We start from the raw sequence: 15,035 nt of genomic DNA, 5'->3' as shown, positions 1-15,035 counted from the left end.
GTTCAGCAAGGCAGCGATGGACTTTTCAGTAATCACAATCTTTACTCCCAGAACGTACGAGACGATGAAATGATCGTCAACATCAGCAAATCTCCAGAATTCCTTAATGAGATTTGGGTAAACTGGACCGTAGAGGCGTTGAAAGTAGTTTCCCCAACCTTGTTTGTGAAGTTCTTCAGTGAGGTCTACGCCATTTCTTCTCATGTTATCAAAATCCACCAGGGATTCACACATCACGTCCAGTTTTTCAAAAGGTGTTGCAAGGTTAATATGGGTTTCACGGTCAAGAATGTGAGGCTCCTTGTAAACTGGTGTTGTAACTACGCTTGTAACGGTTGGAGTAGGGTTGCTGGTGCTTTGAGCAGGGTTGTTGGAATCCATTTGCTGAGAGTAGTTGAACACAAATTGTTGTTGAGTATCCATGGAGTTGATGAAGAACTGAGATGAAGATGAACTGTTTGCAGAAATGCCTTGAGAGAACTTGGGTTAAAAGGGTGAGTGAGAGTGAAATGTGTGCAAAGTGAGAAAAGAGTGTTTAAATACCCAAACAAAAACGCATGCAAAACGACACGCTAATCAGAGTTTTAACACGAAAACCAAGTTAGCACGTTTAGAGGGAGAAATGATTATGGCTCATAAATGATGTCTAATCCCAATAGTTTGCACACTGCTTGAGGAGATCTCAAGAGTCTGTTCCTTGATTACTGCTGGACAGCTGTCTAGAAGTTTCAAGGTTAGACGCAAGACACTTCACGTGGTTTGATTTATCTGATCTTCAGGAATACCAAACGATTGGTTCCTGGAGATTTTCAACTCAGATAACTTCTAACTGGGTAGAAGTATCAGAGTCAGAGGCAGAATCCATTTGTTTATGTCAGAGTCTCATTTGACCACTTCAGAGGCACATTTTATTCAGGGCAATTTTGAATGTTCAGATTTTCTAAGATAAAGAGGAATCTATCTTCGGCTAAGGGTTTAGTGAAGATATCTGCCCATTGATGATCTGTATCAATGAACTTCAATGTGACTATCCCTTTCTGAACATAGTCTCTGATAAAATGATGTTTTATTTCAATGTGCTTGGCTCTAGAGTGCAGAATGGGATTCTTACTTAAACAGATGGCAGCAGTATTATCACAAAAGATAGGAATGTTACTCTCGAAGATTTGCAGATCTTCTAACTGATTCTTCATCCAGAGCATCTGAGTCGTGCACAATGATGCTGAGATGTATTCTGCTTCTGCTGTGGATAGAGCGATAGTTGATTGCCTTTTGCTTGCCCAGGATATCAGATTGTTTCCCAGGAGCTGACAATTTCCAGATGTGCTTTTTCGTTCCAATCTATCTCCTGCGTAATCTGCATCACAGTAACCAGAAAGTCTATACTCTGATGTTTTCTCATACATCAGGCCCAGGTTAGGAGTTCCTTTCAGATATATGAGAATTCTCTTAACTACAGTTAAGTGAGTTTCTCTAGGATCTAATTGGAATCTGGCACAGAGACAGACACTAAAGAGAATATCAGGTCGAGTAGCAGTTAGATAGAGAAGGGAGCCTATCATACCACGATAGAGCTTCTGACAAACCTTTTTACTGACTTCTTCCCTTTCAAGAATGCATGTTGGATGCATGGGAGTCTTTGCAGAGTTGCATTCAGCCATGTCAAATTTCTTCAGAACATCTTTTATGTATTTTCTTTGATGAACGTACGTGACTTCTGAAGTTTGGTTAATTTGAATTCCCAAAAAGAACTTTAGTTCTTGCATTAAGCTCATTTCAAATTCTGCCTGCATTAACTCAGAGAATTCTTGACAAACAGAGGCGTTAGCTAAACCAAAAATAATATCATCAACGTATATCTGGCATATCGAGAGATCATTGTTAAGGTTTTTACAGAAGAGTGTGGAGTCAACTTTTCCTCTGATGAAATTATGTTCCAGAAGAAAGTTACTTAATCGTTCATACCAAGCTCTGGGAGCTTGTTTAAGTCCATATAAAGATTTTTTAAGTTTAAAAACATGTTCTGGATAACTTGGATTTTCAAAACCTAGAGGTTGGTTGACATACACTTCTTCTGATATATAACCATTAAGGAATGCACTCTTGACATCCATTTGATACAGTTTGATAGAATGATTTATAGCGAAGGATACAAGAAGACGAATAGATTCTAACCTGGCGACTGGAGCGAAGGTTTCATTGTAGTCAATACCTTCTTGTTGACTGTAACCTTGAGCTACCAATCGAGCTTTGTTTCTGACTACTTCTCCTTTCTCATTCAGCTTGTTTCTGAATACCCATCTGGTTCCGATAACGTGAGTGCCTCTGGGCTTGGGAACAAGATCCCAGACATCGTTCTTTGTGAATTGATCTAACTCTTCTTGCATGGCTAGAACCCAGTCGTTATCTTGAAGTGCCTCATCACAGGATGTAGGCTCGATCAGAGACACTAGTCCCAGAGGAGTCTCTTCAGAGGTCTTGAAGGTAGATCTGGTTCTGACAGGTTCGTCCTTGTTACCCAGAATCAATTCTTCAGATATGTCGAGGCGACTTTTAGCTTTCTTTGGGATTAATGGAAGATTTATTTCCTCAGGATTTTGAATGGCAGTTGCTTCTGGAGCTTTGTCAGATCCTGCAAGAGTGATTTCTAAATCTGCAAAATTTTCAACTAGCTTTGACTTTTCAGGGTCAAGCTTATCGTCAAATCTGACATGAATTGATTCTTCCACAATTTTGGTTTCTGTATTGTATACTCTGTAGCCTTTAGAGCGTTCTAAGTATCCTAACATAATACCTTTCTGTGCTTTGGAATCAAACTTGTTCAGATGTTCTTTAGTGTTTAGAATAAAACAGGAGCATCCAAAAGGATGAAAATATGAAATGTTTGGTTTTCTTCCTTTACACAGTTCATAGGGAGTCTTTTCCAGAATGGGTCTTATGGAGATTCTATTCTGAATATAACACGCTGTATTTACAGCTTCGGCCCAAAAGTGCTTAGCCACGTTTGTTTCATTGATCATAGTTCTTGCCATCTCTTGGAGTGTCCTATTCTTCCTCTCTACAACTCCATTTTGTTGTGGAGTTCTAGGGCAGGAGAAATCATGGGATATTCAATTAGAGTCAAATAATTCCTCAAAAAATTTGTTTTCAAATTCCCCACCATGATCACTTCTGACTTTTACAATTTTAGAGTCAAATTCTTTTTGCACTTTGGAACAGAAGCTAGTGAATACAGAGTGAGACTCGGTCTTGTGCTTTAGGAATTTTACCCATGTCCAGCGACTGAAATCATCAATAATGACCAGTCCATATTTCTTTCCATTGACTGATGCTGTTTTCACAGGACCAAATAAGTCAATGTGAAGAAGTTCCAGAGGCTTAGAGGTAGTAACAATAGTTTTCTTTTTGAAAGATGTTTTTGAAAATTTTCCCTTCTGACATGCTTCACACAGAGCATCTGAAGAGAACTTCAGTTTAGGCAGGCCTCTGACTAACTCGAGTTTATTTAGCTGAGATAATTTCCTCATGCTAATGTGGCCCAAGCGTCTATGCCATACCCATTGCTCTTCGTGAACGGACATCAGACACTTCACGTTTTGTTCTTTTAAATCAGACAGATTAATTTTATAAATATTGTTTTTCCTCTTGCCTGTGAATAGGACAGGGCCATTTTTTTATTTATGGCTTTACATGTTTTTTGATTAAAGATTACATCATAACCGTTATCACTTAATTGACTTATGGATAACAGGTTATGCATTAATCCTTCTACGTAAAGAACATCAGATATAGAGGGAAGAATACCATTACCAATAGTTCCGGAGCCTCTGATCCTTCCTTTCTGATCTCCTCCGAAACCTACGAATCCAGCGTCTTTAAGTTCCAGGCTTTGGAACATAGACTTTCTTCCCGTCATGTGTCACGAGCATCCAGAGTCCAGGTACCACGACTGGTGTTTGAACTTTGCTGCATAAGATATCAGCAACATAAACCATCTTATCTTTTGGTACCCAGAGTCTCTTGGGTCCTTTATGATTAGTTTTCCCAGAGTTTCTGATTACCTTGGGTTTTCTAGCATTATCAAACTTTTGTTCTTGTGTGTGTGTATAGTGATATGAAAATGGGGATTTAGGTTGGTCACTAGTAGAAGTTTTATCTTCCTTAGGATCATACCCAATTCCTCTTCTATTGTTCTGACTGACTCCATAAATCATGGATGCCATAACACTCCTTCCTATCCCATTTTTCAGAAACTTTTGAAAGGCTTTTTCGTATTTATAAATTATCGTGTTTGAAGTTTGTGGAGCTTGAGATAACGCTTCTTCTAGTTTTAAACAATTTTTCTTTGCTGCATCTCTTAGTGATGTTAAGACTTTGTTTTCATATTTTAGTTCTAGAATTGTCATCTCAAGTTTGCCACATTCTTCAAATTTTTCTTCAAGACAGCCTTTTATTGCTTTAAATTTTTGTTTTAGTTTCTGATATGAGCTAAGAGTTTCAGACAAGCATGATTCTAGGTCAGATCGAGAGAGTTCAGAAAATACCTCTTCTGATTCAGATTCTTCATCTGAAGTGCTCCTGGATGTGGTAGCCATGAATGCCACATTTGCCTGTTCATCAGAGTCAGATTCTGATGAGTCAGATTCGCTGTCATCCCAGGTGGCCATTAATCCCTTCTTGGTTCTGAGGGAGTTTTTCTTGAAGCTATCTTTTCTAGAGCTGTCTTTCTTTAACTTTGGGCATTCGTTCCTGTAGTGACTTGTTTCTTTACATTCATAACAAGTAACATCTTTGTTAGTTTTACCTTTTGAGGTTGATTCTGATCGATCCCCTCTGGGTCTTGGTCTCCTGAAGTTATTGTTCCTCTTTTTCCAGAGTTGTTTAACTCTTCTAGTTAGGAGGGACAATTCTTCTTCATCATCAGAATCTTCCTGTTCAGAGTCATCAGCATCTTCTGTTTCGGCCTGGAAGGCTTTGTTCCTGTCAGGCCTGCGTCTTTCAGATCTGGACTTTAATGCTACAGATTTATTCTTCTTCTGAGGCTCATCTTCCTCCAGTTCTATCTCATGACTTCTGAGTGAACTGACAAGCTCTTCAAGGCTGATGTTGTTCAGATCCTTTGAAAGCTTTAATGCAGTGACCATGGGTCTCCACTTCTTTGGCAAGCTTCTGACTATCTTTTTGACGTGGTCTGCAGTTGTGTATCCTTTGTCTAGTACTTTGAGACCTGCAATAAGAGTTTGGAATCTAGAGAACATTACCTCTACAGCTTCATCATCCTCCATTTTGAAGGCTTCATATTTCTGGATTAAAGCCAGAGCCTTTGTTTCTTTGACCTGAGAGTTTCCTTCATGAGTCATCTTCAGGGAGTCAAGTATATCTTTATTTGTTTCCCTGTTGGTGATTTTTTCATACTCATTATAGGATATGGCATTGAGAAGTATCGTTCTGGCTTTCTGATGATTCTTGAATTCGCGCTTCTGATCATCTGTCATCTTGCTTCTGGGAACTTCAACTCCAGCATTAGTTACAGGAGGTTTGTATTCATCTGTGACAATGTCCCAGAGATCAGCGTCATAGCCTAGAAAGAAACTTTCAATTCTATCCTTCCAGTAATCTAATTTCTCTCCATCAAAGACAGAAGGCTTAGCATTGTAACTGTCTCTTTCATTTGTCTGAGCCATAGTTTTTCTCGTTCTGGATCTCTCTACATGGTTAAGTGTTTGATTGGAAAATCAATAACAGAGCCGAAGCTCTGATACCAATTGAAGGTGAGAAAAACAAGAAAGGGGGGTTTGAATTGTTTTGGAAAATAAGCGCTTTTGCAAAATAAAATCACACAGGATTTTATACCGGTTCGCTTATAACACAAAGCTACTCCAGTCCACCCGGCCAGGGTGATTTCGCCTTCAACAAGGACTTAATCCACTAATCTTGAAAGATTATTACAACCAACGTCTAAGAGAAAGATCTCTTAGTCCTCTCAAGTATACAGACTGCGCAGAGTCACTTGAGGAATAAAAAACACTTCAGGTAAAGACAGAATTTGTAATCTAGAATGCTTCTAGGATAAAGCAAATATTACAGAAATTTGAGCAAGTAAGAAGTTTCACGTTATGAGAAAAAGCTCGTGAAAGATTAAGAGAGAGAGTAGAGTATTTCTGTGCGTTCAGGTGTGTCTCTCAATGAGGTTTGCCGTCCTTTATATAGAGGTGAAAGGACCGTTGTAGTGATGGCAGATATTTTGTCTTGATGAGAGTTTAATGCCATAACTTCTGTTGTTTCTTGCCAAAGCAAGTTTGTCTCCCTGAATAACTTCTTTCCAAATATAATTTCTTTCTATTTGAAGTTTGTTGTTGCCGTTACTCTTTCTGGATAAGGAGATTCTTCATCAGAGTCTGAATTACTCTATAAATCTGAGATCTGAGAAATGACATTAGAGCTTCTGATAGTCCTGGTCTTTTAGATCATCAGTGTTGACTTCAGAGGAAGTTGAGAGCTTCTGGTATTCTGATATGCTGTCGCTCAGAGTCAGAGCTTTTAGAGCGCTCTTCTTCTTCAGATGCTTTTGATATTCTGATGTGTTGTTTTGCTCAGAGTCAGAGCTTCTAGGGAGCGTTTCCACTTCAGATGCTTCTGATCTTCTGGTACTTTGTATCTGATTTTATTCTGTATCTGATAAAGCGATCAGATTCCTTTGTTCTTGTTCAGCGTCCTGCACACTTAGAAACTTTTCGTTAGAGTGCCATTTTTGGTTTCATCCTTTGTTATCATCAAAATCCTGGAATCTGTTGTAGAACTATTTTTGTTCTTACAGTGAGAAGTTGAATATTGAGGTGTGTCAACTGAGTTGCTTCGATTTGACCTCAAAGCAACTCAATCTTCTTGCCTACATTGGTAGGACTTCAGACAACCAAAGATCTAAGAGAATTGATGAGAATTGAGTGAGAATCGAAGAGAAGAAGATTTCTGAAAATTACCTTCAATGTTGTGCAGAAATGGATCTTGCTTGCTTCAAACTTGACTTGATCACACTCAAGGAGCTTGTAGAAGTGGTTTGGCAATGGTAAAAAGCTTTGGATCCTGGAGTTTTTGAATCTTTAAACAGTGAGATTCAAACTCAATTTTCAATTTGAAAATTCTCAGGTTTTCCTTTGAATGGTGAGGGTTTCAATTGGGGGGCAAAGCTGACGCGCAAGGTGTGTTTGGAATGAGCTCCAAGGCATTGTATTTATAGCATTTGAGAGTGTTATTTGCACACTTGAAAAATTACTAAAATTGGCAAGGTGATGCACAAGCTTGCATGGGTGTGTACAGGCCCATGAAACAATCCAATTTGATCCAATTACATATGTACTGAAGTTCAAATGATGCTTGAATAGCAAGGCAATGATATGTGGAGTTTTTGGCATTTGATTTTCTCCAATGATGCATCAATGTTAAGACCATGTGCAGCCCTAGCAAACCTTATCCAAAATGCATGAAATAGGGTTCCTTGGAAATCTTAGACCAAGGGGAACAACTTTGATGTTGGACACTTTTTCATTTTGAACTTGGATCATGGTGAATTTTGAGGTGGAAGTTTGAAAATTTCAACATGTTGAAAAAATTTATAAGTGTTAAGTCATATATCTCAATATTCCACCTTACTTAACTTTTTATGTGAGCTCCAAATGAGAAACATGTCTTCATCAAAGTTGTAGCTCTTTCAAAGACCTTCAAAATGGTCACAAATGTCATGTCATTTGGATTTAGAATGATAGAGTTATGCTTTTTTGAAGTTGAGGAAAATCACTTGTTCAATGGTATAGGTCAAAAATGACCTATAATGTATCCTAATATCACATGCTCATAAAAGTTAATTAGATCTAACTCCAAACATCAAAGTTGAACTATACATCTTAAATTTGATTGTGCAACTTGGAAATATTTCATCTCATAAATATTGAGCAAGTTATGGCCTTGGGGAGTTGACTTTCAAATTAGGGTTTAGACAAAATGACCTATAATGTTTCAACATAGAAAATGATTTTCCAGGAAAAACTAGCTCTAGGTCTCAACATGAAAGTTGTTTTTAATGTAGTTTAGAGTAAATTTTCTCTTGGAATAATTTTCATATGGTGAAAATTGTAGGAGATAGGGTCTAGGGAGACCCAGTTTTGATCAGATGAATTCATCTGGCCAACCACCATCAACCAACTTGCTAACCTTCAATTATCTTGACTTTATAGGATCATGGTAGATCATATATGCATAAGATGATGAATTTTGAAGTGTCCCTTGAGAAATTTGATCAATTGGTGAGATAGCGTATTTGAGAAGTTACTCAAGATACCCAGTCAAACTAGGGTTTCCAAGGCAAATCACCTCCAAACTCTTGAAGAATACTTGATCAATATGACATGTAGAGATCATTGGGACTCATATATGATGATTTGAGACATTTTGGATCAATCTGTGATTGTGCTCTTAGCCATGAGGGTCTTAAACCCTAGGTGTGAACTTGATAGATCAATGGTGATCATGCCCTACCTACAAAAGAGTTAGGCAAATGCAAAAACATATTTTTGGTATTTTGGTTAGTAAAATGATAATATACAAGTATGATACAATCACATGGTTCTTGGTGATCTCTCCCAAAACAAACCCAATGAAAGAGGGGTAAGGAGAATGCCAAGGTGTGATCCCAATGCTAATGCATATGATGAAATTGCATGAGGGATCTTAAGGTCAAAGTTGGGGTCTTACAGCTGCCCCTATTTAAGGACATTCTAACTGAGGAGGTGAAGGTTAAAATCTTTGTATCGACTTAGTAGAATGGGCTTAAATAACAATATAGAAACAAATTTTGGTCCCTAAGAGACCTCATGATGCATATGGTATGAATGTATAAGCAAATTCGCTATGGGGAAATGTTGCCACAAAGGAGAAGAAATCAGAGAGACTAAATATCCGTAGGAGCGTAATGCATTCCATAAGGAAAACTCGCTGGGGAGACAGAGATTCTGGGGGAAAAATGGGTTATGCATAGGCCAGGCTACGACTTGAAAACTGCTGGGGGACTCAAAGGAATTCCATAAATAATGGAAAGACTCAGCCGGGGAAACAAAACGTCCGCAGGGGAAACAAATAGATCAGGATAAAACTGATGTACTTGAATCGTGCAGGAAAACGATTTCACTGAGGAAATACGCATTCAACTCAACTGGGGGAAGAAATAAACTTCAACACAGGAGGAGCAGAAATCTACTATCCACTACCTGTCACTGGATAAGGAGATAATAAAAGTCTGACAGAGAGGACACCCGTCATCAATTAGGATGAACATATCAAGGATGACTTGCTGGGAACCACCAGGAGGGAGTATTCATTACCGGTTACTGGGTAAGAATAGCCTTGCCGAGGAAAACTGCAGAAAATAGGATTTACAACTACCTGTTACTAGGCAGAAGACCAAGGACGAGAATATTCGTCACCGGTTAGGGTGAACATATCAAGGATAGGCTCAGAAGGAAAGAAAATTCGTCATCGGTTAAGATGAACATATCAAGGATAGACTTGCCTAGGATGTCAAGGAGGATATCTGTCATCGGTTAAGATGAACATATCAAGGATAAACCAATTGAGCAAAAAGTAGGAATTGCATCTATCGAATGCTGGATAGAATACCATTAAAGAGAAAATCCGTCACCGGTTAGGACGAACATATCAAGGATAGACTCTGTTAAGGAGCAAAATAGGAATTACATCTATCAGTTACTGGATAGAATACCATCAAAGATAAAATTTGTCATCAATTAGAATGAACATATCAAGGATAGACTCTACAAAGGGGAAAGAAAAGCAGGATTTACAACTACCGGTTACTGGGTAGAAGACCGCAAAGAGAAGGAAACCCGTCATCGGTTAGGATGAACATATCAATGATTAGCTCTTTGGGGAACAAAATAGGGATTAAAACTACCTTTTTACTGGGTAGAATACCAAGGATGAGAATATCTGTCATCGGTTAGGATGAACATATCAAGGATATTCTTCCGGGAAAAGAATGAATCCATTGGGGACTCTACTGATGGGGAAAACAGGGGTACCTTAGTCGGGTATTGGGCAAGAAGTAACAAGCTCCAAACTAAGAAGAATATTATCAGTTACTGGGTAATAAACCCTTAGGGGACCCAAAGTGTCTATCTAGGTAAGAACTAGAAAGAAACGGTCAATCAAGACTCAACCCAATGAGGATATAACTCAATGGGAGTGATTCCATCTAGATAATCAACTGGGGAGGAAACTAAAATAATGCTCATCCATGAGGAAATAACTCGGCGGGGGAAAGGAGAAAGGTTATAGTCTTTCTGCTTAAGGGGCCGACACTCTACAATTGAAGGAGGACAGACGCCAGATTTGTATGGGGATAAAGTACCGCCATAACAAAGAATAAGAGTCTCAAACAATGAATCAATCAATATGATGATACAATCATGCGATTATGAAATTATATGAGTGTATGTGTATATGTCTATATATATATATATATATATATATATATATATATATATATATATATATATATATATATATATATGATGATTATGCTGACAAAATGATCGCAAAGGATACAAAGGTGTCGCAAAAATTTGAATCATCGATACAATCCTCGGTCAATCCACAAAAGAGGGGAACAACTCCTGGAGCAAAGAGATCAACATCCAAAAAGCCTCAACCTTATCAAAAGCTTTCTTCATCCTTTGCTGATATAACTGACCATGGCACATGGCAGTTAGCCTCTTCTCTTCTATAAAATTTAACTGATCAAACCTGGTCTGACACCATTCAGCCTCAGTCAACTTGGCTTCCATGAGCACACGCAACGACGAAATCTCAACCTCCACGGGGAGCACGGCTTCCATACCATATACAAGAGAGAAAGGTGTTGCCCCTGTTGAAGTGCAGATGGATGTATGATACCCGTGCAAAGCAAATGGGAGCATCTCATGTGAATCCTTATATGTCACAACCATCTTCTGAATAATCTTCTTGATGTTCTTATTCGTAGCTTCAACAGCCCCATTCATCTTGCGTATGTAGGAAGAAGAATTATGATGTGCAATCTTGAAGTCTTTACAAAGAGCTTCCACCATATTATTATTCAAGTTCGATCCATTATCAGTAATGATCTTACTTGGCACACCATAACGGAATATGATCTGATTCTTGATAAACCTCACAAGAACTTGCTTGGTCACATTCGCATATGATGTCGCTTCAACCCATTTTGTGAATTAATCAATTGCCACCAAAATGAAATGATGTCCATTTGAATCTTTGGGCTCAATCATGCCAATCATATCAACTCCCCACATGGAGAAGGGCCGTGGGGAGGAAATGACGTTCAACAGTGTCAGAGGAACATGAATCTTATCTGCATATTATGGCATTTCTGTACAAACTTGCAACAGTCAGATTCCATTGTCAGCCAATAGTAACCTGGTCGCAACATCTTCTTCGCCATAGCATGTCCATTGGAATGAGTACCAAATGAACATTCATGGACTTCAGTCATCGACAGGTATGCTTCGTGTCTATCAAAGCATCTGATCAGAACCATATCGAAGTTTCTTTTGTACAGTATATCACCATTCAGGTGGATGTTGGCAGATAATCTTCTCAAAGTCTTTTTATCTTTCAAATACGCCCTAGACGGGTAAATCTGACTCTGAGGGAAACACTTGATGTCGTAATACCACGGCTTCTCATATTTGATCTCTCCACAACAAACACATGAGTTGGCCTATCAAGACGCATCACATTCAAATTGGGAACTTCTTTCCAATACTTCACTACAATCATTGATGCCAATGTCGCAAGAGCATCTGTCATCCGATTCTCATCTCGAGGGATATGATGAAACTCAACTTTTGTAAAGAAAGTTGAAATCCTCCTCACATAGTCTCTATATGGTATCAAACCGGGTTGATTCGTCTCCCATTCACCTTTGATCTGATTCACAACCAAAGCCAAATCTCCAAAGACATCTAAATGCTTGATTCTGAGATCAATGGCCTCTTCGAGCCCCATAATGCAAGCTTCGTACTCTGCCATATTATTTGTACACTTGAAAGTCAATCTAGTTGTAAAGGGAAAATGCGTGTCTTAAGGAGTAATAATCACTTCCCCAATACCATTGCCATATTGATTAACAGCTCCATCAAATACCATGCCCCAACAGGAACCAGGTTCTGGCTCTTCTTCAAGCAATGGTTCATCACAATCTTTCATTTTCAAGTACAAGATCTCTTCATCAGAAAAGTTGTACTGCACTGACTGATAATCTTCAATTGGTTGGTGAGCCAAATGGTCAGCCAAGATACTACCTTTGATTGTTTTCTGAGATCGGTATTCAATATCATACTCTGATAATAACATCTGCCAACGGGAAATCCTCCCAGTTAAAGCAGGCTTCTCAAATATATACTTGATTGGATCCATTTTGGATATCAACCAAGTGGTATGATTCAACATATATTGACGCAGACTCTTAGTAGCCCAAGCCAATGCACAACAAGTCTTTTCTAGCATAGAATACCGAGTCTCACAGTCGGTGAACTTTTTAGTGAGGTAGTAAATTGCAAATTATTTCTTTCAAGTCTCATCTTGCTGACCAAGAACACAACACATACTATCTTCAAGCACAATCAAATACATGATCAGCGGTCTTCCTTCAATAGGTGGAGACAAAATCGAAGGTTCAAGCAGATACTCTTTGATACTATCAAAAGCTTTCTCGAAATCTTCGGTCCAATCACAAGACTGGTCTTTTCGAAGAAGCTTGAATATAGGCGCACATGTGGCAGTCATGTGTGAAATGAATCTGGAAATATAATTCAAGCGGTCGAGAAAACCTCTGACTTGCTTCTCAATTTTGGGCGCAGGCATCTCTTGTATTGCTTTGACCTTGGCCGGATCAACATCAATACCCTTCTCGCTGAGAATAAAGCCTAACAACTTACCAGAACGAACACCAATGGTACACTTATTGGGATTCAAGCGGAGTTTATACTTCCTCAAATGCTGGAATAGCTTCAACAAATGTTCAACATGTTCCTCTTTATCAATTGACTTAGCAATCATGTCATTGGCATAAACTTCAATCTCTTTATGCATCATATCATGAAAAAGAGTAGTCATTGCTCTTTGGTAAGTTACACCAACATTCTTTAAACCAAAAGGAATCACTCTATAACAGAATGTTCCCCAAGGTGTAATGAATGTGGTCTTCTCTGTATCTTCGGGTGCCATCTTGATCTGATTATATCCAGAAAATCCATCCATAAACGAAAAGACTTTGAATTTAGCAGTATTATCTACCAACATATCAATGTGTGGTAGAGGGAAATCATCTTTCGGATTGCCTTTATTCAAATCTCTATAATCCACACACATGCGGACTTTTCCATCTTTCTTCGGAACAGGCACAATATTGGCCACCCATTGCGGATACTCAGCGGTCACAAGGAAACCGACATCAATTTGCTTCTGCATTTCTTCTTTGATCTTCACTGCCATATCAGGATGCATTCTTCTCAACTTCTGCTTGACTGGCGGGCATTCTGGCTTCAACGGCAATCTATGCTCCACAATCTCATAATCCAAACCAGGAATGTCTTGATAGGACCAAACAAACACGTCTGAATACTCTCGAAGAAGATCAATCAACCCCTTCTTCACATCTAGACATAGTCGAGACCCAATCTTCACTTCCTTCACATCATCCTCGGAACCCAAGTTGACTAACTCAATCTGCTCATCGAAAGGCTAAATGGTTTTCTCATCACGCTCGAGAAGACGAGACAATTCATCAAGTCACTTCTTCATCACTTTCTTCCTCAGCCTCAAACACAGGGAATTCAAAATTTGGAGAAGGAGAAGGATCATTGTATTCAATGGGGTTAGAAACCAACCTGCATAATGATTTGATATTTTGATTTTAGAGAAGTGAATTTGTGACCAAACATTATGCAGATGGACAATTATATTGTTTATTTATGTTTTTTTTTGTGATTACCATTTTCAGAATAAAGCAAAAAGTAAAGACAAAACATCATAGATGTGGATGAATGTAATTAATTTTATTGATGATCAAATTTGAAAATGCCCAACAATGCTCACTTCTCCCTTAGGTATAGGAGAAGGATTTTTAAAACATATAAAAGAAATTACTTAGATCGATGCAAAATAATAGGAATGTCAACAACAGTCCAATTGTTGCAAGCCTTTCCATGCGTCACAAAATTGGTGCAGTCTTCCTCTTTGTCATCTTCTAGCACAGCAGCTAAGTGTTGTTCATTGCCAAGAATGAACCCTCCGCTACGGAAGCTAATTTTCATATCCTCAGACCTAGCAGTAGATAATCCTTGCTGAAAACCTAAATCGGTTCTACCTTTGTTGTCAGAGACCTCTACCATGCGCCCCCACTGATCAAGATTGCCTTCTTCAACAATCTTCCTTGCATCCTTCAATGAGGACATAGGTGCCCCAACCCTCTTTTTAGCAGCAATAGATAAGGCTTGGAACAAAGTTCCAACCTCATCCTCATCTTCAACATAAGAGAAAGATGACAGGTGGCTAACCAACAATGCCTTTTCCCCGCCAACAATAACAAGCTTTCCATTCTTCATAAATTTAAGCTTCTGATGCAATATGGAGGTAACAGCTCCCGCTTCGTGAATCCATGGCCTTCCCAACAGACAACTGTAGGCCGGGTGGATATCCATTACTTGAAAAGTAATCTGAAAATCACTCAGACCTATCTTCACTGGAAGGTCCACTTCTCCTATCACTGTTTTGCACGAACCGTCAAAAGCTTTGACGATTACACCGCTATACCTCATAGGCGCTCCTTGATATGTCAACTTTGAAAGAGTTGACTTCGCAAACACATTCAACAACGATTCGGTGTCAACAAGTACATTGGACAAAGCATCATCTTTGCAATTCATCGAGATATGCAAAGCCAAATTATGATTCCTACCCTCCTC

This window comes from Lathyrus oleraceus, chromosome 4 (genome assembly GCF_024323335.1).
Source record: "Lathyrus oleraceus cultivar Zhongwan6 chromosome 4, CAAS_Psat_ZW6_1.0, whole genome shotgun sequence".
Classification (NCBI taxonomy): domain Eukaryota; kingdom Viridiplantae; phylum Streptophyta; class Magnoliopsida; order Fabales; family Fabaceae; genus Lathyrus; species Lathyrus oleraceus.
This window is presented reverse-complemented; position numbering follows the sequence as displayed.